At 35.8% G+C, this 26,787-nt stretch overlaps 1 long non-coding RNA gene across 1 annotated transcript; it reads right to left on the bottom strand.

Moving 5' to 3' along the window:
* Positions 1-1,467: 1,467 nt before the first annotated feature.
* LOC115421802 (uncharacterized) lies at positions 1,468-26,724 on the bottom strand. Its single transcript, XR_003935748.1, has 2 exons — positions 26,670-26,724; positions 1,468-1,616 (listed from the first exon to the last, which is right to left on the bottom strand). It is a non-coding gene; the product is annotated as an uncharacterized LOC115421802 (long non-coding RNA).
* Positions 26,725-26,787: the final 63 nt, after the last annotated feature.

The following is a 26,787-nucleotide window of genomic DNA, read 5'->3' as shown; positions in this document are numbered from 1 at the left end:
TTAATTTAAGATTTTCTTTGCTTAATTTCAGACAGAAAATCTGTCAATTTAACAAGTGAAAATTATCTTGGCAAGATTTCTTGAAATAAGATTTTCAAGATCTAATGTTTAAAAATAAGCTCTTATATCTCACTGAAAAGTTCCTCTTTAGGTGATTATGTCTTATTTTAAGTGTGATGAGAGATTTGGACTAGAAATGAGACAAATACACTTGGTAAGATTTAGATTTTTGCAGTATAAGGTACATTTGTTTGGACAATTATGATGATAACAACAAAAATATCTCATAAGAGTTTAATTTCAGGGCTGATATCTATCCATTTCCCATAGTTTTCTTGATAATAACTAAAATTGCTTCAGTTCTTACATCTCTATCTATGGCATTGTACTGACAAAAACAGTGCTTTTAGACATTCCATGTTTTCTTTTCTGTCTGTTTTAGTCACATGATACACACAGGAGTTAGTACTTGATGGCATAACTATTGTTTTTGATGATTTTTGATGGTCTAATAATTTTTTTCTATGACTGTATGTCTGACTACAGCTCTGTATTTTGTTTCTTTTTTTTTTTTTTTTCTCCTTTTTTTTTTTGCATGTTTTTCTGTCCAAGTCTTGGTTTTGTACCAGATATTTACTCAGAAAACATGAGGCATATGGTGTATTTTTCTCTTAGCAGAAAAATAAGAGGACATATATAAGAAATGCAAATAAATGGTGCTGCATGAGGTCATCTGCTGCATGTAATAGATACCTTTTTTTATGCAGTTTAGATGCGTAACTGTTTTTTACAAAGTGTATTGTTCAGTATAGTGTTGTAAGGTCAAACCACTGATCCAACAACAATCCCTCGGGGCTGTTTCACCCCAGAGTCCGGGTTTGTTGAAAGTTGATAGGACTGAATAGGGTCAAATAGTAAGGTTAGTGGGATAAACACCAAATCAGAGCCGAGCCTCAGTCTGTTGTCTGTGTTCTGTTTGACCTGTGTCCACTCTCATACTACAGACTCTCTTAAAGCAGGACACACACATAAGGATTTTCCAAAACTGAGGACATTTTTTATCTGCTACAGACCCCACACATAAAGACAAAAAATCAGATATTGAACACTTTTGATGGTACTGTGTGTGGTGTGCTCCGATAATCTCAACACAAGCATAACACACACATAACAATTCTGTCCCACCTCCGATGTAGAATCTAGTCCTCCATTACAGAAATCTCGCATGCTCTAACAAAAACAAAGGAGAAGAAGAAACATAGCATGACTCGGGAGCAGAGTCCTGCATCGAGTCGGGTAACACTGGTCTACAATTTTTTAGAAATGATTTGCTTCAGAGATTAAATGTGCTAAATGTTATGTATTTTAACCCTTTCATGCATGAATTATGAGAACCTTAATCAATTTTTTTTTCCTGAGTGTTTTTATTCCTCTTTAGGCATGAAAAAAAAAAACAATGTGATTAAATTTTTTTTTTTAAATCAACCTGTTTTTCATGGAGTTACAAAAATGTCCACTCAGTTACACCATAAATTTTATTCTTGAAGCAAAGAAACATGTATTTAAAACCCAAATTCATAAGTGATATGAAACTGTGAAATGAAACAATGTTTAACCTTCATCCTACCAGATGGGGTCCAACTGGACCCAGGACATGATTTTTATACGTCTCTGCTGTATCATTCATTGATGATCATTTGTGCTAGGAGTTTGTCTGTCTGTATGTCCATGTTCAATTGCTTATATTAGTTCCAAAAACAATCTGACATAATGGGTAGTGTATTCAAATTGCGATCGGGTCCAAATGGACCCCAGTTGAATAGCGGTTTTTCTTAGTTCATAATTCATTCATTCATTTTTGAACCCGCTTTATCCTCACCAGGGTCACAGGGGTCACTTGGAGCTTATCCCAGCTACATAGGGGCGAAGGCGGGGTACACCCTGGACAAGTCGCCAGTTCATCGCAGGGCTGAAACATATAGAGACAAACAATCACTCTCACTTTCACACCTATGGGCAATTTAGATTAACCAGTTAACCTATCAGTGCATGGTTTGGATGGTGGGGAGGACGCCGGAGTACCCAGATAGAACCCACACAGACACGGGGAGAACATGCTAACTCCACACAGAAAAGTCCCACCCCCCATCAACTGTTTTGGAATCAAACCCAGGACCTTCTTGCTGTGAGGCATGAGTACTAACCACTGCACCACCGTGTCGCCCCTAGTCCATAATGAGCATCTAAAATATAATTTTATAATTTGTTTCAGTAAGTGATGGCAATAGAAATAGAAGAGCTAGGTACACTGCTGCACAAGCCCTTGGTGAGCTGATGGCCGGGTCGAGCCAGGGGTCGAGCAAGAGGTTATTGTAACGGTGTTTACGATACAAACTGTTTTCATACTGTTATAAAAACATTCCAAAATTAAATGATGTTTCCTATCTGTTACTAAGATGTGATATCACCAATATATCACAGTGGGGTCCACATGGACCCCGGTTGGTAGGATTAGGATACGAATATGTTGGTAAGGATGAAGGTAATGCAGCTAATCTGATGTTTCTCACATTTTAACATATTCTAATACTGGTTATTACTCACTTCATGAGATAATATGCAAAAAAATAAATATTACCAATTGATTTCCTCTCACGAAACCAATCTAGAACAGCAAGTTACATAATGGTATGAATTGCAGTTTATGAGATGATGCATAAGTGTCCACTGTGTTGGCTGATATGGAACTAAAACAACAAAACCCATGAATATACAAGAGTAAGCTGTAGAGTAACTGTCCACTGTAGTGACCCACTATGCATGAAAGGGTTAATAAGATTATTGGAAAATAAATGACAAAAGTGCCGGTTTGCTGATGTTTTCAAGGTATATGATTAAGTGTTATTACTATATATATTGGTTTATGTACATTTATATAATAGTTTTATAAATCTCCACTAAATAGAACCTGTAAAGTGAATGTATTCTAATGTGCAGACAGTGTTTTGAAGTAGATCTTGTAGCTCTGAGACAATATTCCTTTTGAGTCAAACCCATTCTCATCGTTAATTCTTGAATTTCACATTTTGACCCAAGGCTGTATCTTGGAAAGTTCAGCCAAACAGCATTTTTGACTTGATTTTTCTTTATCAGTGACTCTCATGTGGTAAATTCCATTACTTTCATTCTGGAAGCATTTCCTTGTAGACCAGTGTGACCCATAAAAACATGCGTGGACTGGTAAAAAACAAAAAGAAAAGAAGAATTTTCATGGGTATGGGCCTGGGTAAAAATTAAACAATATGGTAGCGGGTAAGGAAGTGAAAACATAAAAATTCGTGGATTGAAAATAATTTGCAGGACATTTAATGATGACGATCCTCTAATTTCACCGTGGTTGATCCACAGCTAGTTTGTTTTATTTATTCGACCATGGCATATTCAGCCTTGGTATGTTGTTGAAGATAGATTCTGTCCTTTAAATGTTGTTTTGTTTTGTCTTAATTTGCTTGTTTGTTTTATTTTGTTCTTTGCATGTTCGAAATAAATAAATAAATCAAATCAAATCGAAGTGAGCAACTCTGGAACTCCTTGCCACCAGAGCTCAGAAATACCACCTCACTCCTTCTTCCAAATCCAAACTCAAAATCCATCTGTTTAGGACCACAATTACATTGTCCAGTTTTTAACCTGCCTTTTACTCTGTTTTATTGCTTGTTTTGTACTCTCCTGTTTACTGTACGGTGTCCTTGAGTACCAAGAAGGGTGCCTATAATAAAATGCATTATCATAATCAGGGTGTGATTTTTTTTTTTTGGAGCAGTTATAATACATGGGGGTGCGTCCATAACTAACGTAACTAATGCTGGCGTGAAAGGAAAGTGCAACTTTTTTCTTTTAACAGTGTGGTGGAAAAATTTACTTTTTATATTATTATACTCTTTATATTTTATACTGTTAGTACATCTTCTTTTAATGCTGAGTCATTATTCATTATGTGTGATGTTTATCACTCTGTAACACCCCCAACCCAGGAACGGAGTTCTTGCCTTGAGTTAAAACCCAAACACCTAAATGTCTGAATGTGTAGATAGAGAATGGCGCCTGCACTCCAGATTGGATCCAAGCAAGGTTAGAGTGGAGAGGTCATCATGACCTCTTCACGGAGCAGAGAAGGAGTAGTATGGGGTGGTATGATGTACGTAAGGAATGACATCATAGTTTGAGGGGGTTGGATTTGGTTGCTATATAATCTTTAGTTTTCTCTTGTTTAATCAGACTTCACTTACAGAGTTTCTCTGTGATTGAACTTCTCAATAAATGCATTTATTTATTTTAAACTCTAACTTTCTCTCCTCCTCTTTGTGTGTGGGTTATCAGTTGAACATTTCCATAACAACAGTTTTTATTAAAGTTTTCAATGCACACATACAGTCACAAACACTGTTTCTGTAAAAATAAGATACATACATTGTTTAAGTGAGGACAACTTTAAGGACAGCATGCCCTTTTCCCACCCACCCAACCACCCCTTCTTACCCTCCCTATTATCCCTTTAGTACTACCAAGTTCGAATCTACAAGGAGGACTTAATTCTCTTAATTATGGAAAGATTACAAAAGAGGTGCCCAAAATATGACATAATAATCACAGATAAGAAAATAGAAGGGCAACCATAATAAGAAAGGATAAAAAAGAAAAAAAAGGGAAGACATAAAGGTTTCAAAAATACAAAATTAAACAAACAAAAACAAACAAACAAAAAAAAAACAAAGGGGGGGGGGGGGGGGTGTGCCTTCCCATGAAAGTGAAACTTTACATATTTTCAACATCCCTCCCGGGTTCTATTCCTCTATTATACACCGAATCTTATATAAAATTTTCACAACTGCTGTTATTTCAAGTTGGTTGGTTGCCCCCCCCCCCACCCCCGAGGATGAAATTCATTGAGCAGAAGTAGGATGTAAAAACCAATCCCCCCCATCTCCCCCAAAAAACTGCACCCTAATTATAAGTATTATTATCTCTATTTACATCGCCCACAGATATTCCTTAAGCAGCACATATTAGACCTATTAGATTTATTGGTGGTGTGCATTTTAGGCAAAAATAAGCCCTTAAAGTGAGTTACTAATGTGTTTAATCATGGGTCGGGTTGTGTATGGGTCTAATGGTATACGGGTACGGCTTTGGAAAAGTGGGACCTGTGCAGGACTCTCGGGAGTTGTCGTCTTTCCCCACACACGAAGATTTTTCGTCGTAAATATTGAACAAGTTTATATTTACAATTATCGGGTCCCGACTCGTTTCATGAAGCCAGTTATCGGACAAATTCACTCTTAACTCACCTCAGACCACAGGATAATCTATAGGATAACTTATAAAACATAAAATAATCTGGCGTTTGCTGTCCTTGGTCGAGAAGGGGAGGAAATCGGGTAAACAAAACCAGCCCAATTATCTTTAAGTGTGTACCCTGCTGTAGTTGCATCCTTCAGTTACAAATGGATATCACAAATCCACATAAGTGAAATCCAGTCGCTGTAGCTAATCAATGCGATCCCAAACATCTGCTGAATTACATACCATTAAATCATTAGCTCATGTTGAATAATGAGGTCAGTGGGGATGTTATCAACCCAGCAGGAACCTTTTCCCACTACCGTCCATGTTGGCCCGCCAGTATACCACCTATTAAATCAACCCCCCCGTCCTACCCCCGCCCCCACCACCCCCTTCTGCCACCACCATCATCTCTCTCATCCAGTCTTCTGCTCCATGGAGTCCAAGCTACTCGCACCCCTCTGTTCTCTACTCAAGCAGAATCATCAGCAGTGACAAAACATCATTATAATGTTCCACAATGAGCGCTCTACCTATAGCTGCATGGCCGTAGCCTGCGGGGGGCTTTTCTCCTGAGTGGGATCTATTTGCTGCCCCTGTATGCTGCTCACAGTTTGAATGTCCACATCCCATGAATCAGACGTCCAAGTCACTTCCTGTCCTCTCTGTTTCCAGAATGGAGGGCATTAGCTGGAAAAGAAGACTGACATCATGCTTTTCATTAGCTTGAATGCTCTGCGACATTGGCTCTAGCTTAGAAAAGGTAGCATAAAGAAACATAGGCAATAAAAAACAGAACTGACTGAAGGTTTTCTACATATACAGCTCTGGAAAATACTAAGAGACCACTGCAATTTCCTCTGAAGTCAGCATGTGCATGTAGACAGCCATTCCAATCCTGTGTCTGCTGAATTCCAACACAAGCACACCTTATTTTACTGACTAAACACCTTAGCCACGTCTTATTTAAGGAAGGGAAAAGTATAAAAAACCATTCTGTGGTCATCGCTATCTTCTTACAATGGGCAAAAAACAGTGCATATTATGCCCCGTTTCCACTACGCTCGACTCGACTCGACTCAGCGCGGCCTTTTTTTGCGTTTCCATTACGAAAAAGGACCTGGAATCTGGTACCCGGTACTTCTTTTTCGGTATCACCTCCGCCAGGTTCCAGGACTGGGGACCAGATACTAAAACGTGACGTGTACACACTGCAGACCACTGATCGTCAGACAGTTGTCTCTGTGACCTGCTGTTTACAAAAAACAGATGCAGAAGTTGACAGTAAATATAGCGGTACATTAATCTACATGATAACAGCCCCAAAACTACACCATGGTCGGTCGAGGAGATTCAGTCTTTGGTGGCCGACGTAAAATTCAGACGAGACAACACGCAACGAGCGAGTTTATCAGCAACTGTCTAAACAGGACAACACGGAAGTAACGCGCTGCACATCACTACCGACGACCAGGTACTGTAAAGTTGGTAGTATCTTGTAATGGAAACGCTCTCCAGGAATACTGAGTCGAGTCGAGCCGAGCCGAGCCGAGCCAAGTTGAGCTGGTTCCACGTAGTGGAAACGCAGCATTAGAAGCAAAAAAGTACCATATTTTCCGGACTATAGAGCACACCTGAATATAAGCCGCACCTGATTATAAGCCGCAGGTGTCCACGTTGTAACATGAGATATTTACACAGAAAGATGGTAAACAGAAAGATTATTTAAATATTTATTTACATACCTTAACCCAGTGTTTTTCAACCTTGGGTTGGGACTCATGTAGGGTCGCCTGGAATTCAAATGGGGTCACCTGAAATTTCTAGTGATTGATAAAAATAAGAATAAAAAATCTACAAATAAAATATATGTGGAATTGAGAGACAATCACAATCCATAAAGACATGACAAACTGAAGCTGAAACTGAAGCACTGTGGTTCTGTTTATCTTTCAAATGTCCATTGTGGTCAGTTTCAGATGCTGCCGCTCTTTCATAATTCATAGTTTGAGTTCTTGTTTGTTCAATATTAATTGTCAGCCTTGTAATCCAAGCTGGACTGACTGTACATATCCTGACCAAGGAAAATAAAATTCTCCCTTTGTGCAGTAATCTACACCTGACTTTTCTGCCTCCGTCCAAATAATATACATTATATAGACTAAATGTGTCTAAAATTAACATTTATTTGCAACACAGTATAGCAAACTATTACATGATCAAAACCAAATTAATTCAGAAAAAAGTCACTGTTTGAAATGTCTGGGGTCACCAGAAATGTGTGATGTTAAAATGGGGTCAGAAGCCAAGAAAGGTTGGTACCACTGCCTTAACCGCTTTTTTCCAAACAGTGCCTGTAACACAGCAGTAAAACGGCAGGAACAGGGCTGGTTAAAAACCCAGAAAAGTCATTGATCGCTTCTCTTCATCTTCCTCCTGTGCATTGAAACCACTGCAGTCGTCTTCTTCAGTGTCAGAGTTGAACAGCCTCACAAAAGCTCCGTCACACACCTTCTACATCTCTCTTTCGTTGTCACTCTCAATAGCACGTACGTGCAGCAGCTCTATTTCCTTCTTAGACAGACACATCGATTCCTTTTAACTTAAAGCTGCATCATGTGCATTTCTTTGTGTGTTTTCCATGATGAGGGTTTGTGCATGACACGCAAAATGATTGTTAAAGTTAAGCTTAAAACTTCTCCTCTTCATCACCTCTTCCACCTCTGTCTCACTTTGGCGCTTTCTTGCTAGAGCGCCCCCTGGAGGCCGTTAGCCCGTAAAAATCTATACTTGAGCCACATCGTTGTATAAGCCGCAGGGTTCAAAGCGAGAGAAAAAAGTAGCGGCTTATAGTCCAGAAAATACGGTAACTGAATCCAAAAATAACTCTTGAAAACTACTGGACTTCTGCTCTGACAACAGGCCCTTTTCCACCGCAGGAACTTTGAGCATTACCCTGAACTTTGAAAAACCCCAGTGCGTTTGCATCTAAATTACCCAGGTAAAAAAAAATTTCCCTCAGCCCCAAACTTTCCCTGAAGAAGTTCCTGGTAGGGAGGTAGTACTTTTCAGATTAGCAGGAATTCTTAGGGGTGGGGCTGTGTACTGCAGAGCGCTGATTGCTGGACTATACTCGTAGTGTTTCTGCAGTATTTCATTTATTCTTTATTTCATTTCCACAAGCTTTGTATTTGTTAATTTGGAAAATGGACCAAAAGAGATGAGACGCTTCTTGAATTTCTGTGCCAGGAGCTGCATAAAGTCATCCAACAGCAACGGAGGAGAGGCAACACGTGAAAATCCGACTTATTCTACCAAATATTTATGTCTGAACTTTTCCCAAGTTACAACACTAGTATTGTGTTGTTTAGAAATGAATATGAACTGGTTTTCTTTGCATTATTTGGGTCTGAAACCTGCATATTTTAGTTACATTTACCATTTGTCATGTTCTGCAAATACATGCTCTAAATAACAATATTTTTATTTGGAATTTGGGAGAAATGTTGTCAATTGTTTAGAGAAGAAAATAAAATTGTTCATTTTACTCAAACACATACCTATACAGGGTGGGGAAGCAAAATTTACAATGAACATTTAGTTGTTTTTTCTCAGCAGGCACTACGTCAATTGTTTTGAAACCAAACATATATTGATGTCATAATCATACCTAACACTATTATCCATACCTTTTCAGAAACTTTTGCCCATATGAGTAATCAGGAAAGCAAACGTCAAAGAGTGTGTGATTTGCTGAATGCACTCATCACACCAAAGGAGATTTCAAAAATAGTTGGAGTGTCCATAAAGACTGTTTATAATGTAAAGAAGAGAATGACTATGAGCAAAACTATTACGAGAAAGTCTGGAAGTGGAGGAAGCAACAAAAAACGTACCAAAGCTTTTATTAAAGCTCTCAAATCCAAAATCCTAAAGGATCCAACCAAATCCATGAGAAAAATGGCAATTGAACTTGAGGTAGACAACAAGACTGTTAGAAATGCAGTAAAATATGATTTGAAGTTAAAATCTTACACAAGAACACCAAAACACTTGTTGACAACAGCAACAAATCCAACTTTAGCAATTTTTGGGAATCATGTTTATGGCCGCCTTCTAGCCCAGATCTAAACCCTCTGGATTCTGCTATTTGGGGCGTTTTAGAACATGCTACCAATAGACATCACACAGCAATGTCGACTTTCTTAAAGATACTATTAAAGAAGAATGGGAGAAGTTGTCACCCGAATATTTGAGGAACACTTGCGCAAGTTTCAGGAAGCGTGTGAAGGCAGTTATTGAGAAGAAGGAGGACACATAGAATAAAAACATTTTCTATTATGTCAGTTTTCTTGTGGCAAATAAATTCTCATGACTTTCAATAAACTAATTGGTCATACACTGTCTTTCAATCCCTGCCTCAAAATATTGTAAATTTTGCTTCCCCACCCTGTAAATATAAGTGATGATTTTGCAGTGGTCTCTTATTTTTTTCCAGAGCTGTATATATTTTTAACCCAAACCACTGCAGTATCTTCACCAATTCACTCTCCTTTCAGATAAATCATCATAAGTGGAGAATCGTTTTGTCTAAATTGAAACCACTCATGCACAAATGTAGCTTGAAATAATGAGATACAGTGTTTGGTCCTATTTGGAAAAGTGACACCGAGGCCACGTCCACACTTGTGTTCTGGCAATGTTTCAGGAATATTCTCGGAACATTGACAGCGGAGACGATAACATAGCTGGACATGAGAATCATCCTCCGACAACAGCTCGCCTGCTATAAATACAGGCAGGATTGTCATGATAAAAAGCAGAGTTTAACAACACCACAGCTGCTGGAATTTAGTATTCAAGATGAATTCACAGCTGTTCGTCAAAGACAGCATGTGTTTGTGTCTGGAAAGGGTCACAAGAAAAGAACGATCTAGCAGCAAATGTGTGTCTGCATCATCATTTCTAAATGTCCCAGTTTTGTCTGCCTACATATAATATACAGGACTGCAAAAAAGTCCTGATCCAACATTAGGTTTGTTGGTTTAGTAAAGTTCTAATGACCATACATGTGCATAAACAATCTGATATATGTGAAGTATGTACAGCAAGAAAAAACAAAATTTCAGGGTAAAAACAGCTTCTACAGTTGCGGAAAAAATTACTGGACCATCAAAAGTCATCAAAAACATATACAATACATAACAAATAATTAAGATATTCATGAGATGGAAAGACTCACCACTGTTTTTGCTGTAATGCTGTGTTTAAGGACTTGATTTGACCTGGATTTGCTGAGACTCAGATACACAGATTTGGGATGATATATGGAGGAAATACGCTGACAACTGTTTGTTAATTGTAACTAATGTTATAGTTGTTAAAATATTCTTAATAATATTTACAAAAGCAAGGAAATGCAGGAAGCAAGGAAAACAATATTACAACCATCAAAAGTCATCAAAAACAATGGTTATGCAATCCAGTACTAACTCCTGTGTGTATCATGTGACTAAAACAGACAGAAAAGAAAACATGGAATGCCTAAAAGCACTGTTTTTGTCAGTACAATGCCATAGATATGGATGTAAGAACTGAAGTGATTTTGGTTATTATCAAGAAAGCATGGAAAATGGATAGATATCAGCTCTGAAATGAAACTACTATGAGCTATTTTTGTTGTTATCATTATATTTGTCCAAACAAATGTACCTTTAGTTGTACCAGGTATTAAAAGGAACAAGAAATTGAAGAAAAAAGGGTGGTTTAATAATTTTTTTCCGCCTCTGTATAAATCAGAGTGGTCATATTTAGTGTGACCTCCCTTTGCATTTAGCATGTCTTTAATCCTTTTATTCAGACAAAATTAAATTTCTGGCATTAATTTTCTGATGTTTTATATCAGGTTTCATTCAACACTTGTCAGATGTTTTTATTTGTTTGTGCTGCTTCTTGTCAAGGGGTCAGAGGTCAAACTAAATAGTGACTTTAACCTTTACAGCTCATTTAGTTCAGTGTTTTATGACTCTTTTAAAGGGCTCATATTTCGCTAAACCCACTTTTATTAGTCCTTGGTTCATTTATTTGTGTATTTGGACCCTGATAGTGCATAAAGTTTGAATTTGAACCCTCCAGGTGCTACAAAGCTATCTTTATATTCAGTCCGGCAAAAGTCGAGTGGATTTCCACAACCTGTTTTAATTCCTTCTTAACCCATAAAGACCCAAAAATCCACTGTCGACCAAAAGCATCTACTGATCTAAACTGTTCCTATCGATACATGTAAATAAATGATGTAAAATGTAGTTTGTCACCTTTTCATGATCATCAGATATGACCCATCTGGAGGTTCAGAGGCTCCGCAGTTTCCGTGGAAACACCGTCATCTTCTACAACATTGACTCGCCAGTAAAATCCATGGAGTTAGATCAATGACAGTGGATCAACACACTTGGTTTATGTTCAGTTAATGCTATATTTTGCTGAAAAAGTCACCTTTTCTTCATTTTTTTATGTTTTGATACAATAACTTTGGACTTTACTCAAAATTTAAAGAACATCTGCATAATCAGTCAATTAAATGTGGGATAACAGATGATTTTCTCTGGGAAAAAAAGGCAAATTGAGAGGATTATATTATAATAAATGGTGATAAATCACTTAGGAAAAGTTAAATAGAGAGAAAAAGTAATTTGGGAACTGACACAAAAGTCACACTGGGTCCTTATGGGTTAATTTGTTATGTTTTACAAATAGTTTTACCGACATTTGCACATTCGACATTTTTATAAGGTCAAGACTTTCGATGAACATTTCTCCAAGTACGACATAATTGTTTATCAGCAGCAGCGGTTAGAGTAAAAACTGAAAATATGTCCAAACTTCAAGCTGATTACCTAAAATGTACAGTTGTTGGTTGTATTAACAAACACAAGTGACTGAACAGGACAGAGCAGCACTACCAACAACCTGGAGTGGGTGGGGTCATGTGTATTTAAAGGGCCAGCACTCAAAATGACCTTTCTGGTGTCATTACTCAGAAATAGGGTTGAAGATGGACCTGTAGAGTTGAATTAATGAAGAATTCAGACCCAAGCAGAGCATTTACAGTTTATGTAGACCACAGGGAAATGTTTGAAAATGCATAATTCCATTTAAAAAAGCCAAATATCACTCCTTTAAGGCTGTGTACATATTTCCTGTATTTTCTTGTCATATCTAAAGTAAAGAGAATGAGAAATAAATCTGTATGTTCATTCCAACCCTGTTAAAACAACATATCTAAAAGTGGAATCAGACTTTTGTTACTGCTCTGGAACATGTATAAACCCCTTTCCAAAAGGTTCTGACTGCTCATCCTTGAAGTACAATATCTAACATTCATGTCCATGTGCTTCAGTCCAGTTGTAATCTGTTGTTTTTAGTGACAAAATATAACTTTCAACTATTTTTTATGCAAAGACAATAAATAAAAACAGGTCAGAGGATTAATACTGTTCAGACGGTATCAACAAAATTGATGTTTTTTTCCCTCAGAGCAGACTTCTGCTTAATGTAAATTACATTTCCTTCATAAAAAAACCGAATGTGCATGAAATATTAATCTGTGGACTGTTAGAGACACACTCTTCTCAGAGTCTGTTTGGGGCTTAAGTGTTCATTACGATAAATCTGTGCTTGGAGAAAGTCTCCTGCAGAGTGATTTGACACTGTGGGTTTGCTATAAATTTCTTATAAAACTGAGCTTCCGAAGTGTTAAGATGACTCTATAAGATGGATATGTTTTAAATTATTACCTCATTAATCCTTGTGTGGGGTTCATATTTTTGTTATTCAACCAGTGTTTGTGGTTATGGTGGACCTGCTGCATTTGTGGGTTTTTAATTCAACATAATCAAACAATTTTATGTAAGAAATACTCAACAGATGTTTACTTCATCCCAATTATGAGCAACATAAAAGCATGTACACTTAAAATTTGCCTTTTGCCTTTGCTAGATCACATTTATGAATTAAAGTAGTACTCGTTTTTAGTTTAGTTTTTTTTTTTTTTTTTAAATGTAATAGGTTAAGATATTCATTCATTCATTATCTGAACCCGCTTTATCCTCACTAGGGTCACTGGGGTCACTGGAGCCTATCCCAGCTACATAGGGGCGAAGGCAGGGTACACCCTGGACAAGTCGCCAGTTCATCACAGGGCAGGTTAAGATATGAGAGGAACAAATTCATTAAAACATAATTACCTCCGGGGGGAGGTATTGTGATCACTTTGCTTGTGTGTTTGTTTGTTTGTTTGTTTGTTTGTTTGTTTGTTTGTTAGCAACTTTACGGGAAAACTATTACAACCATCTTTACCAAATTGTACCCACAGATAGGCCTAGGCCCTGGGACCAACCCATTAAATTATGGGCCAAGTAGGCCAAAGTTCAAGGTCACAGCAAGGTCACAAAATGTCAAATTTTCCTATCTCTCATCATTGAGCAATTTTCAAAAATTCATAAAAAATTCAAAACGACCCCAATTCACCTCCAATTTGATACATCCATAGCTTATAACAATATCTTGTATCTGGCACAAAATTGTCCACATCCACTGTAGAGTGTGGAATCCCATTTATGACACATTTTTCATTATAACTCAACAAATACTGATTGGAATTTAATATAATTTCACATACACATGACTGGTACCAAGCTTCAACTTTGTACGAAATATCATACCGCTCCATTTCTCTTCCGTTATGCTCTGTTGACTTTTGTTATTTTTTTTTATGTACCATTTTCAAAAAATCATTAAAAAATGCATTTTGTGAAATATCATTATGAAATTTGTTTTGCACATCCATAGACATATGTTTTAAAAAGAAATATTCGCATGCACACCGTTTGGGGTGCTTGGCGGAGGCTTGCGTTCTCTGAACACTTGTTAATCATCATTTTTCTTTTAATAAAAAATGTAAACAGGTCCCACAGACCCAAACACCATACAAAAGTTAGTAGTTTTTTACTGCTCATGAAGGTGTTTTAAAGTGTAAATCAGGAGTAAACACCTCTGATTTTGTTGGTTCTGGTCCTGAAACAACACTTAATATTGTTCTTTGTTTATGCATCTAATGCAGGTTTTTGGAGGAACATTAGTGGCTCAGGTTAGGAAGCATGTGGCGAGTTCAACCTTACCTAACCTTGGCAGGATGAAGTCATGACCAACTGTGACGCCGGCTGTCTGTCTCTCACTGGGTCTTTTTCTTTAAATGACAGGTTGGAAAATGCTGCCAACGAACACCCCCCCCCCCCCCCCCCCCCATTTTTTTTTTTTATTAATTTTATTTTTTTTAGAAAAAGTATATACACATTGTTATTATTATTGTTATTTATTCAGGAAAAATTCAATTGAGATTAAAAACCTCTTTTACATTGGAGTCCTGCCCAAGATAAGACATACAGTTACAAGATTACACATTTAAAACACATATAACAGATACATTTGACAATAAATAGTAAAAATAACATTTTCAAGCAGATTAAGAAAAATACGTGCAAGTTATGGAGTCAGTCTCAAGAAATTTCAGTTTGGATTTAAAAACACCCCAAAAAATTCAGATAGCAGGTCTTAATGCGCAATTTTTTTTTTTTTTTTTTGGTGAAATCTGATTTTTTGTGTGTGCTCATTCATATTCCACATTAACCCATAAAGACCCAAACATCCACCATCTACCAAAATCATCTACTGATATAAACTGTTTAATACTGATAATCCACTAATACATTTAAATAATTGGTCTAAAATGAAGTTTGTCATCTTTTCATGGTCATTAGATATGACCCATTTGGACGTTCAGAGGCTCCGTAGTTACCATGGAAACACCGTCATCTTCTACAACATTGATTCACCAGTAAAACCCCATGGAGTTGGATCAATGCCAGTGGATGGAAATGCTTGGTTTATGTTCAGTTAATGATAGATTTTGTTGAAAAAGTCACGTTTTCTTCAGTTTTCTCTATTTCTGATATTATGTCAACTTTAATCTGAGCTTTTATGAACAGGATCAGTAAATTAAATATGGGAAAATACCTGATATTCATTGGAAAAAATGCAAAATTCAGTCGATAATATTATGATAAATGGTGGTAAATCACTTAAGAAAGGTTAAATAGAGAGAAAAAAATGATTTGGTAACTGCCACAAAGATAGCACTGGGTCTTTATGGGTTAATACCTGTTTATTCACTAATCCTATCAATACATGTAAATAACTGGTGTAAAATACAGTCTGTCATCTTTTCATAGTCATCAGATATGACCCATTTGGACGTTCAGAGGCTCCATAGTTACCATGGAAACACGGTCATCTTCTACAGCATTGATTCACCAGTAAAAGCCATGGAGTTGGATCAATGCCAGTGGATGGAGACACTGGGTTTATGTTCAGTTAATGATAGATTTTGTTGAAAAAGTCACGTTTTCTTCAGTTTTCTCTGATATTATGTCAACTTTAATCTGAGCTTTTATGAACAGGATCAGTAAATTAAATATGAGAAAATACCTGATATTCATTGGAAAAAATGCAAAATTCAGATAATAATATTATGATAAAAGGTGGTAAATCACTTAAGAAAGGTTAAATAGAGAGAAAAAGTGATTTGGTAACTGCCACAAAGACAGCACTGGGTCTTATTGGGTTAATACCTGTTTACTAATCCTATCAATCCGCTCCGTAGTTACCGTGAAAACGCATCATCTTCTAAAACACTGGTTCAACATTAAAACCCATGGAGTTGGATCAATGCCAGTGGATGGAAATGCTTGGTTTGTGTTCAGTTAATGATAGATTTTGTTGAAAAAGTCACATTTTCTTCATTTTTCTCTTTTTCTGAATCAACTTTAATCGGAGCTTTTATGAACATGTACATGATCAGTGAATTAAATATAGGAAACTACCTGCTATTCATTGAAAAAACACAAAAAACCCGACGATAATATTAAAATAAATGGTGATAAATCACTTAAGGATGGTTAATTATAGAGAAAAAACATCATTTGGGAATGACCATAAAAGTAACACTGGCTCCTTATGGGATAATTCTACATAATTCCCCTTCATGTTGTTGTATAGTTCCTTTGGTCCCTTATGGAGCAGATGTACCTGTTTTCAGAGTTGAAAAGCTCCTGCAGAGCCTTGAAATCTCGGTGTCCTGGGATCGTATGTCCGCTCTGTTATCACATCCAAAAGGTGTGGGACACATTTGTGGCAGGTGGGTTGCCAGGCATCCCAGCCTGTGGCCTGATTTTCACCGGGCTTACTCAGAAATGTCCTACATTTTCCAAAGAGAGATCACAACGCATCCGGCCCAAATAATAAACGAGTAACCGACGCAGATCCATGTCACATGCTTAATCACTTGATTAAATGACTGGGCGAAACGGAAAGCCCGCCTGGCTATCGCAGCTCCTCTGAAGCAGACTAATTAAGACGTTCTATCTCGTTCTGTTTATTACTTTGTTTTCCCCTTATTCCCGTCTTTATGTTAGGCGCAGATAACATGCTGCTGGGTGTAGCTTTATATTCAGTGCCAGAGCGGCATCAATCTTCTCATTAAACTCTCAGCAAGAAAGAGAACTGGCCCTTTCCTCAAATGTCAAACTATTCATTTACGCATTTGTTTTTGTTGTTTTCAGAACTCTCAGCTGTGTCTTGTGTTTTTTTCCTCATTTACCTTATTGAATTTCCTCCAAAATAAGTAAATAAGCTGAATGATGTGAAATATGATGATTTTCTTCCCGTTGGCAGATCAGTAAACAAAACTTATAAAGAATAGAATAGAATAGAATAGAATAGAATAGAATAGAATAGAATAGAATAGAATAGAATAGAATAGAATAGAATAGGTCCTCATTGTCATTGTCACAGGAACAATGAAAATTTGTTTAGCAGCTAAAACAATTACTGCAAAAAAAGGAATGTGTAAAATATCACACAAAATACTGACAGATATAAGCAATGTATGACAGTTACAAGATAAAATTTTGAATATGAATATACTACTAAAGTACTACAAAAACTGCTGAATTATACAAACAGCTAACTCTATACTACAGATGAGAAATATGTACAACAAATAAGGATGTATACAGGCAATATAGGATATGTGTTGTGATTATTGCATTGAAGTAGGGTAAGTATTGCACATTTATATAGAGAGCAGATTTAATTCCAGGTGGAAGTATACGCCACACAAAGTATGTGGAACAAGCAACAGCAACAACAATGTATGATAAAAACATCAAGATAATGGAAGTAAACAATTAAATTAACATTAAAAAACTAAATTGAGACCATGTAGCCACTGATTATTAAATAAAATGGTTGCACTTTACAGCCCAGTTTTTATGGTCTATGGTTATTACGCAGAAAATAGCATGTGCACAGACCACTGAACACTTTAAATGTCTTTTAAAGACGCACCTATTTGCACTGGCTTTTATTACAGGTTTTATTTGCCTTATCTTTTTGTTGTCTTCTTGTTTTTAGATCTTATTTATCTTATTATTGTGTATGTGTTATCAGTTTTCGTATGTCTTATCTTCTATATGTATAGATCTGTATTAGTTTTATTATATTCTATAGTTTTACTAATATTCCTGTACAGCACTTTGGACACTTTGTGTTGTTGTAAATGTGTCATAGAAATAAACTTGACCTTGACCACAGGGCATTAAATATATTATTTACACAAAATAGAAAGAAAGTAGAAAACAATAGAAACAAAAAGGGCTGGTTGGAAGTGAAGCGAAGTAACATACAGTCATGGATGGTGCTTAAAAAAACAAACAAAAAAAAAAAAGTGGTGCCAGACACAACAAACCCCACCCCTCACACATATTTTGCCCATTATAAGTAAATGGGAAGATTTTAAAAATTCATAAAAAATTTGAACTTTGACCTACTTTTCCCAAAATGTAATGAGATCTATTCTGGGTCACTGGCAATCTATAAACCCAATTTGGTATAAAATCAACCAATAGTTTTGCTGCTACACATGTTTAGAATTTCGCCCATTATAAGTAAACGTGGGGAAAAAAAAGGTTTTAAAAATCTATTTAAAATTTTTTTAACTTTGTCCTACTTTTCCCAAAATGTAATCAGATCTATTCCGGGTCACTGGCAATCTATAAAGTCAATTTGGTATGAATTCAACCAATTGTTTTGCTGCTAGAGTGTTAACAAACAAACAAACCGAACCAAAAACAATAACCCTTGCCTTCCTGGGGCTAAAAAGACTGGAAAGTGCAAGAGAAATCAACACATTTCCGTGCAGTTTCGGTGCAGTGTTTAAGTCAATCACCAATCAGTGACTCAAAGGGAGTCGGACATCACCATGTAGATGAATAGACAAGTGGTGTTTTGCTTCATTCTTTATTAAACTGAAGTCTCTGTGTAAAATCAAAAGACTGAATAGGATAAAAAGTGTTACTTGTGACATCTAAGGCAGGTTAATTGCTTTTCATTCATCCCCATATTCTGAAAGTGTCTGTATCTCATTCAAGGTGACTCGACAATGCAGTAAAAATCATGTCAGGACAAGAAAATTAACCCATAAAGACCCAGTGTTACTTTTGTGTCAGTTCCTAAATGATTTTTTGTCTCTATTTAACCTTTCTTAAGTGATTTACCATCATTTATTTTAATATTATCCTTTGTATTTTGTATTTTTTTCCAATGAAAATCAGGTATTTTCCCATACTTAATTCACTGATCATGTAGATGTTCATAAAAGCTCAGGTTAAAGGTGATTGTCATAATATCAGAAACAGAGAAAAAAGAAGGAAACGTGGCTTTTTCAATTAAATTTATCATTAAAGGTGGGGTGCAAGATGCTTTCCAGGAGCATTTTTTACTATATTGCTTAAAATCCCCTTCACACACCTTAGTCGGCCTTAGCCTTCGTCATATGAATTGCCTCTATATATGTGCCAAGTTTGAAGTAAATTGAAGCAAAATTGATGTTTTATAGACATTCGCCCATTATAAGTAAATGGGGAAAAAAAGATGTAAAAAAATTCATGCAAAATTTAAACTTTGACCCTGTTTTTTCCAAAATATAATGGCATCTATTCTGCATCACTGGCAATCTATAAACAAAATTTGGTATGAATTCACCCAATAGTTTTGCTGTTACAGACATTTGAAATTTTGCCCATTATAAGTAAATGGGAAAAAAAAGATGTAAAAAATTCATTAAAAATTTTTAACTTTGACCTACTTTTCCCAAAATGTAATGACATCTATTCTGCATCACTGGCAATCTATAAACTGAACTTGGAATGAATTCACCCAATAGTTTTGCTGTTACAGACATTTGAAATTTCGCCCTTTGTAAGTAAATGGGGGGAAAAAAGATGTAAAAAAAAAAAAAAAATCATAAAGAATTGGAATTTTGACCTACTTTTCCCAAAATTTAATGGCATCTTTTCTGCATCACTGGCAATCTATAAACCAAATTTGGTATGAATTCACTCAACAGTTTTGCTGTTACAGACATTTGAAATTCCACCCATTATAAGTAAATGGGAAAAAAAAAAAAGATGTAAAAAATTCATTAAAAATTGGAACTTTGACCTACTGTTCCCAAAATGTAAGGAGATCTATTCTGTGTCACTGCCAATCTATAAACCCAATTTGCTATGAATTCACCCGATAGTTTTGCTGCTACAGACATTTGAAATTCCACCCTTTGTAAGTAAATGGGAAAAAAGATGTTAAAAAAAATAAAAAATCATAAAAAATTGGAACTTTGACCTACTGTTCCCAAAATATAATGACATCTATTTTGCATCACTGGCAATCTATAAACCAAATTTGGTATGAATTCACCCAATAGTTTTGCTGTTACAGACATTTGAAATTCCGCCCGTTATAAGCAACTGGGGAAAAAAAAGATGTAAAAAATTCATTAAAAATTGGAACTTTGACCTACTGTTCCCAAAATGTAAGGAGATCTATTTTGTGTCACTGCCAATCTATAAACCCAATTTGGTATGAAATCACCCTATAGTTTTGCTGCTACAAATATTTGAAATTCCACCCTTTGTAAGTAAATGGGAAAAATGATGTAAAAAAAAAAAAAAAAAAAAAATCATAAAAAATTGGAACTTTGACCTACTTTTTCCTAAATGTAATGACATCTATTCTGCATCACTGGCAATCTATAAACCCAATTTGGGGCTATAGAAAAAGGAAGGCATAACCATAAAGGAATGTTTTCAGTTCCATAGTAACTCCTAATGGGATTTCTAATGGGTATAGTTGTGTAGTTCCTGAAAAGAAATTGCATTTGAAAATAATGTGTACAATGTGAAAACAGGCTCCTCTTTGAGATAGTGGCAGGCTAAGTAGTATGCAAAATAGAAAGTTGAGATGAGTCCTGAAATGTAATGTGTGTGTGTTTCTGTGTGAGTGTGTGTAAGTGTGTGAGTGTGTACATAGGTGGCAATACACCTGTAAGCCTTGCACTCACTGGAGCAAAGCCTATTAGAACAAGCATAAGACATATCCCTCAGACTGTGAACTATGAACACACACACACACACACACACACAAACCCATTTCAGACAGACGACACATCGTACAGTGCAGGCATGAATTACCATCTTGATCACACCCGCAGCATCCACGGTGTCACGCAAACGTATTGTTCTGTCTAATCTTAAGGTCACCTTGAACACAACAACAAGTCTTTCTGTGGCTTTTCACTGCCTCCGACTGTGATGCTTTGTTCTAGGCACAAAATGTATTTCTTATCCGCCGCAAATGCTTATTCATCAATTGACAGCGAAAAATCAGGCGACTGTCAGGGATAAACTTATTGTCCCGACTCCTGCAGAGGAGGTTGTGTGAGCGTAGACGGGGTTTGTTTTGAAGTGTGTTTCACCGCAAAATTACACAATACACGCCCTTAAATTTAATTTGAAACACAATCCTTGAGATGACTTAGAGTGAGTAATTTCTAACAGTTGGGATTGATTTAACACTGTTTTACTGGTGCATTCGAGGCCGTTGTCCGCTCCAGCTCCATCCAGCTGATGTAGGACAACGGGAATGACAGATGTACATGTAGTTTAAGAACTGATGGGTTTATTATGATTGGTTTAATACCACGGTCTGGGATTCCATATGGTGTCCTGACAGAGTTAAGATTATTTTAGATTTTCATGGTAGGTTCAGATTAGGATGCATTCAATTCAGTTTAATTCAGTTCAGTTCAGTTCAAATCAGTTCAGTTCAATTTGATTCAATTCAATTCCGTTCATTTCAGTTCAATTCAGTTCAGTTGAGTTCAGTTCAGTTAAATTCAATTAAATTCATTTCAATTAAATTAAATTCAATTCAGTTCAGTTTAATTCAATTCAGTTCAATTCAGTTCAGTTCAGTTCAATTCAGTTCAGTTCAATTCAATTCAATTTACTTCAATTCTGTTCAGTTCAGTTTAATTCAGTTTAGTTCAATTCAGCTCAGTCCAGTTCAATTCAATTCAATTCAGTTCAGGTCGGTTCAAATCAGTTCAGTTCAATTCAGTTCAATTCAATTCAATTCAGTTCAGTTCAGTTCAGTTCAACTGGATTCAATTCAGTTCTGTTCAGTTCAGTTCAACTGGATTCAATTCAGTTCTGTTCAGTTCAGTTCAGCTCAGTTCAATTCAGTTCAGTTCAGTTCAGTTCAATTCAGCTCAGCTCAGTTCAGTTCAGTTCAGTTCAAATCAGTTCAATTCAGTTCAATTTAAGAACTTAATTTAAGTTGAACATGATTATGCAACACATTTATACAATTTATACAACAGCTAAGAAAATGAAGTAAAACAAACCAAACCAATATTCTTTATGATAATGAGGATAACTATGTACAATAAATGACATGTGAATGTATGGATAAGGTGGTAAAGTTGATATAGTGCAGACAGGATATGTAAACATGAGTTGTGCATTACAGGAAATTTTATGTTTGTTATTGCAAAGGTAGTAATGAATAAATGAATACAAATAACAACAGAGGAAGTTCACAGCTGTAAACATGGAGAAGTGATCCTTATTCCTCCAAATCCTGCAAAACCATGACACCCCACCCCCACCCCACCCCACCCCACCCCAACTTTGTTTATTAATTTTTAAAGTATTAAACATACAAGGAAGAAACAGAGACAAAAGCATGAACACATCCAGTAGATGATAAATTATAGTATGTAAATGACACATGCATTTGATCACCTACTGGAGCAGCATCCTGTATGAAGGTGTTACACAGTGTGAAGATGGAGCAGGTATGTTTCAAACCTGTAAGACCTAAACAACAACCAGTGACCAAAAGCATCTACTGATCAAATATGTTCAATAACTTCTGATCCATTAACCCTTCGATGCATAAATTATGAGGACCTTAGTCAAGATTTTTTCCAGAGTGTTTTTATTCTTCTTTAGGCATGAAAAGAACAATGCGATTGAATTTTTTTATGAACCTGTTTTTTTATGGAGTTACAACAATTGTACACTCAGCTGGAAAGCCTGTGTTTAATTTTTGAAGAAAAAAACATACAGGGTCAAAACACAGTAATGTCCCGTCAGAGAGTGAACTTTAATTGATTGCCATTCTAATATTTATTTCAATATTAAAGTAGCTCCTTGTTTTGGATAATCCCTTATTGTCCAATTAAAGCAAAAATGAATTTAAACGTAAGGGTAATACTTTACTTGAAGGTCTAGTTTATAATGCATTAAGCACACATTCATAAGACATTATAATGCATTTATAATGCATTATAAAAGTCATTACAACAGTTTATGATCATGCACAACAACTTATACCAAGGTTAATAAAGTATTATAAGTCTAGGCATAATGTATTATAAATTCAGCTTTCATAATGTTTTATACATCCATACCAAAGCAGTGTGAAGGAATTTATTTTTTCAGGTGGGGAACTTTTGTTAGGTTTTGTCACTGGTCCCTATACCCATCTATTTTAGGGATTTCATATTTATTAGAAGAAAAAAAAGTATGTGTTTGAATTAACAAAGATTTAGAGCTGCCACATTATTTTTTATTTATGTATAAAGCAACATGTAACACTTCTATTTACTGTCTCTGTTCTTTTAATGTTTTGTTTTTGCAAAATAAAGAGTTATTCAGAACACTTGGATGTATAATTTTTGATTTACTCTTTACTTAGAGCCAGCAGATACTGCTCATACGTCATCATACTTGTGTTACATCATACAATTGATAATGTGTTCTGTAACCCAGGACCTGAGATTCTTCCTACAAACACTGTTGTCACTTTGATATGGATGTATAAAACATTATGAAAGCTGAATTTATAATACATTATGCCTACACTTATAATACTTTATTAACCTTGGTATAAGTTGTTTTACATGATCATAAACTGTTCTAATGACTTTTATAATGCGTTATAAATGCATTATAATGTCTTCTACTGAAAAATGCAAAATACAGAGGACAATTTTGGAATAAATGGTGATAAATCATTTAAGAAAGGTTAAATAGAGAGAAAAATTCATTTGGAAACTGGCTCAAAAGTAACACTGGGTCTTTGTGATAAACCCAATTTGGTATGAATTCAACCAATAGTTTTGCTATTTTTTCAGTGTTAATGAAGAATGAACGAAAGAAAGAAACCAAAAAAAGAAAAAAACAAACAAACCAAACCAAAAACAATACCCTTTGGCTCTCCTTCGGGGGGCAGGGCAATAAATCTCATATTGTCTGAACAAATGGGTTAAAGACTTTAAGTCACAGGTGTCAAACATGCGGCCCGGGGGCCAAATCCGGCCCGCCAAAGGGTCCAATCTGGCCCATGGGATGAATTTGTGAAATGCAAAAATTACACTGAAGATATTAATCAGTTTTGTCAAAATCATTTTAATTCAGGTTCCACATACAGACACATAGAGTCCAATTAGAGTGGATCAAACCAGTAAAATAATATCATAATAACCTATAAATAATGACAACCCCAAATTCTCTCTTTGTTTTTTTGGTGTAAAAAAGTAAAATTACATGAAAATGTTTACATTACCAAACTATACTTTTACAAAAAATGTGAATAACCTGAACAAATGGAAATGTCTTAAGAAAAGTAAATGCAATTTTACCAATATTCTGCCTGTTACTAAATGTTTTGTGCGACTGTGATGCACATGTGTAAATGATAAACTGATAAATTGAGGCAGAATATTGTAAAAATTGCATTTGTTTTTCTGAAGACAATTCAAGTTGTTCATGTTATTCAGATTTTTAAGGAAACTTTGTAAATGTAAACCTGATCATAATATAATTTTACTTTTGTTCACTGTTATTATTTTACTGGTCCGGCCCACTTGAGATCAAATTGGGGTGAATGTGGCCCCTGAACTAAAATGAGTTTGACACCCCTGCTTTAAGTGCAAAGGCCGTTCACATTAAATACGACCACTTTGGTTTATAGAAACTGTTTTACCCTGAAACTTTAGTTTTTCCTGCTGTTCATACTTCACATATATCAGATTGGATCTAAATACAGAGATAAATGCATATGTGTGGATGTTAGAACTTTACTAAACCAACAAACCTGATACTGGACTAGGACTTTAGCTCACTCCTGTATATTATTACCTCCTAATACTGACTGTATATAGTGTAAGATGACCTTACAAATTTCATTAAATGCAATAGTGATGCCTTTTGGAGGCACAAAGTTTATTTCTAATCTTCTTTCTAAAAGCTTAGTCATCTGTTGACGGCAGACCACAGTAACTGTCTCGCATTTAGTATCCTGGGCTTTTTGCGCATTGTCCAATATTTGGTGCAGATTAAATATTGATTTCTATACATTTTGGAACACAATGAAAAATGCTCCTTTGACTTGGATTATATGGGGCGTTACTAGAGGCCACTCATCATTTTTCTGATTGGTACAATTTGACTCAGAGGTGAGATTATACCGTATATTTGGCTCTTATGGCTTATCAATACATGAGTTATTTTAGTATTCAACAAGCCCTTCTCAACACGACTTGTCCCTAGCAGGAAAGAAACTCCACTAAACTTACTTTTCCAGTGTGCTAAGTCTTTAAAGTAATCAAGGATGAGGAGAAAATAGACAATCTCCAAGAGAGTATCTCATACTGATTTGCTTGCGACGCTTATCCAAATAGTCTGGCTCCTTATCAAATTGGATTGGTTTATTTAAATGGGGGAGAAGTCCCTTTTGGTCAGCACAAGATTATTATTGATTTAATCTGAAATTGTTAAATATGAGACAGATGGCGACAGTAGAAAGACCTTGAATTCTGAAATTGTGGCCTATAGTACACTGGGATAATCTTTTCTGCATATAGACAAGACATCCTGAGACCATTAAAGTATGCATATTAGAGCACTAAGACATGTTTAAGTAGAGCAGAGCTGTTCATCTCCAGAGTCTGCAGCGTGGACACGTCATTTCTCATGCAGCAGACTATATTTCTAAACCAGTTTTGTCTTCTATATCCCCACAGTGCAGCTCAAATACCCCTTTACTTACCTGCTGTGCTGTGTTCAAATACACCATGAACTACATTTTTCTCAATACTTGTTATTATGTAAAAGTGTCTCATATATACAGGGTGGGGAAGCAAAATTTACAATATTTTGAGGCAGGGATTGAAAGACAGTGTATGACCAATTAGTTTATTGAAAGTCATAAGAATTTATTTGCCACAAGAAAATTGACGTAATAGAAAATGTTTTTATTCTATGTGTCCTCCTACTTTCTCAATAACTGCCTTCACACGCTTCCTGAAACTTGCGCAAGTGTTCCTCAAATATTCGGGTGACAACTTCTCCCATTCTTCTTTAATAGTATCTTCCAGACTTTCTCGTAATAGTTTTGCTCATAGTCATTCTCTTCTTTCCATTATAAACAGTCTTTATGGACACTCCAACTATTTTTGAAATCTCCTTTGGTGTGACGAGTGCATTCAGCAAATCACACACTCTTTGACGTTTGCTTTCCTGATTACTCATATGGGCAAAAGTTTCTGAAAAGGTATGGATAATAGTGTTAGGTATGATTATGACATCAGTATATGTTTGGTTTCAAAACTATTGACGTAGTGCCTGCTGAGAAAAAACAACTAAATGTTCAGTGTAAATTTTGCTTCCCCACCCTGTATATATATATAAATAGGCTGTAATATGGACACAGAATGACCCAGACACAAAAGTTAAAGCACATGTAAAATAGTTAAAAGTCTATTTCTATAATTTCATAACATATCATTATACACATTTAACCCTTTCATGCATCGTGGTCACTACAGTGGACAGTTATTCTACAGCTGTTCTCTTGTATATTCATGGATTTTGTTGTTTTAGTTCCATATCAGCCAACACATTGGACACTTATGCAGAA

The sequence above is a fragment of the Sphaeramia orbicularis genome, chromosome 7 (assembly GCF_902148855.1).
Source record: "Sphaeramia orbicularis chromosome 7, fSphaOr1.1, whole genome shotgun sequence".
Lineage (NCBI taxonomy): Eukaryota > Metazoa > Chordata > Actinopteri > Kurtiformes > Apogonidae > Sphaeramia > Sphaeramia orbicularis.
The sequence above is the reverse complement of the archived record's forward strand: the minus strand, read 5'-3'. Positions and strand labels throughout refer to the sequence as shown.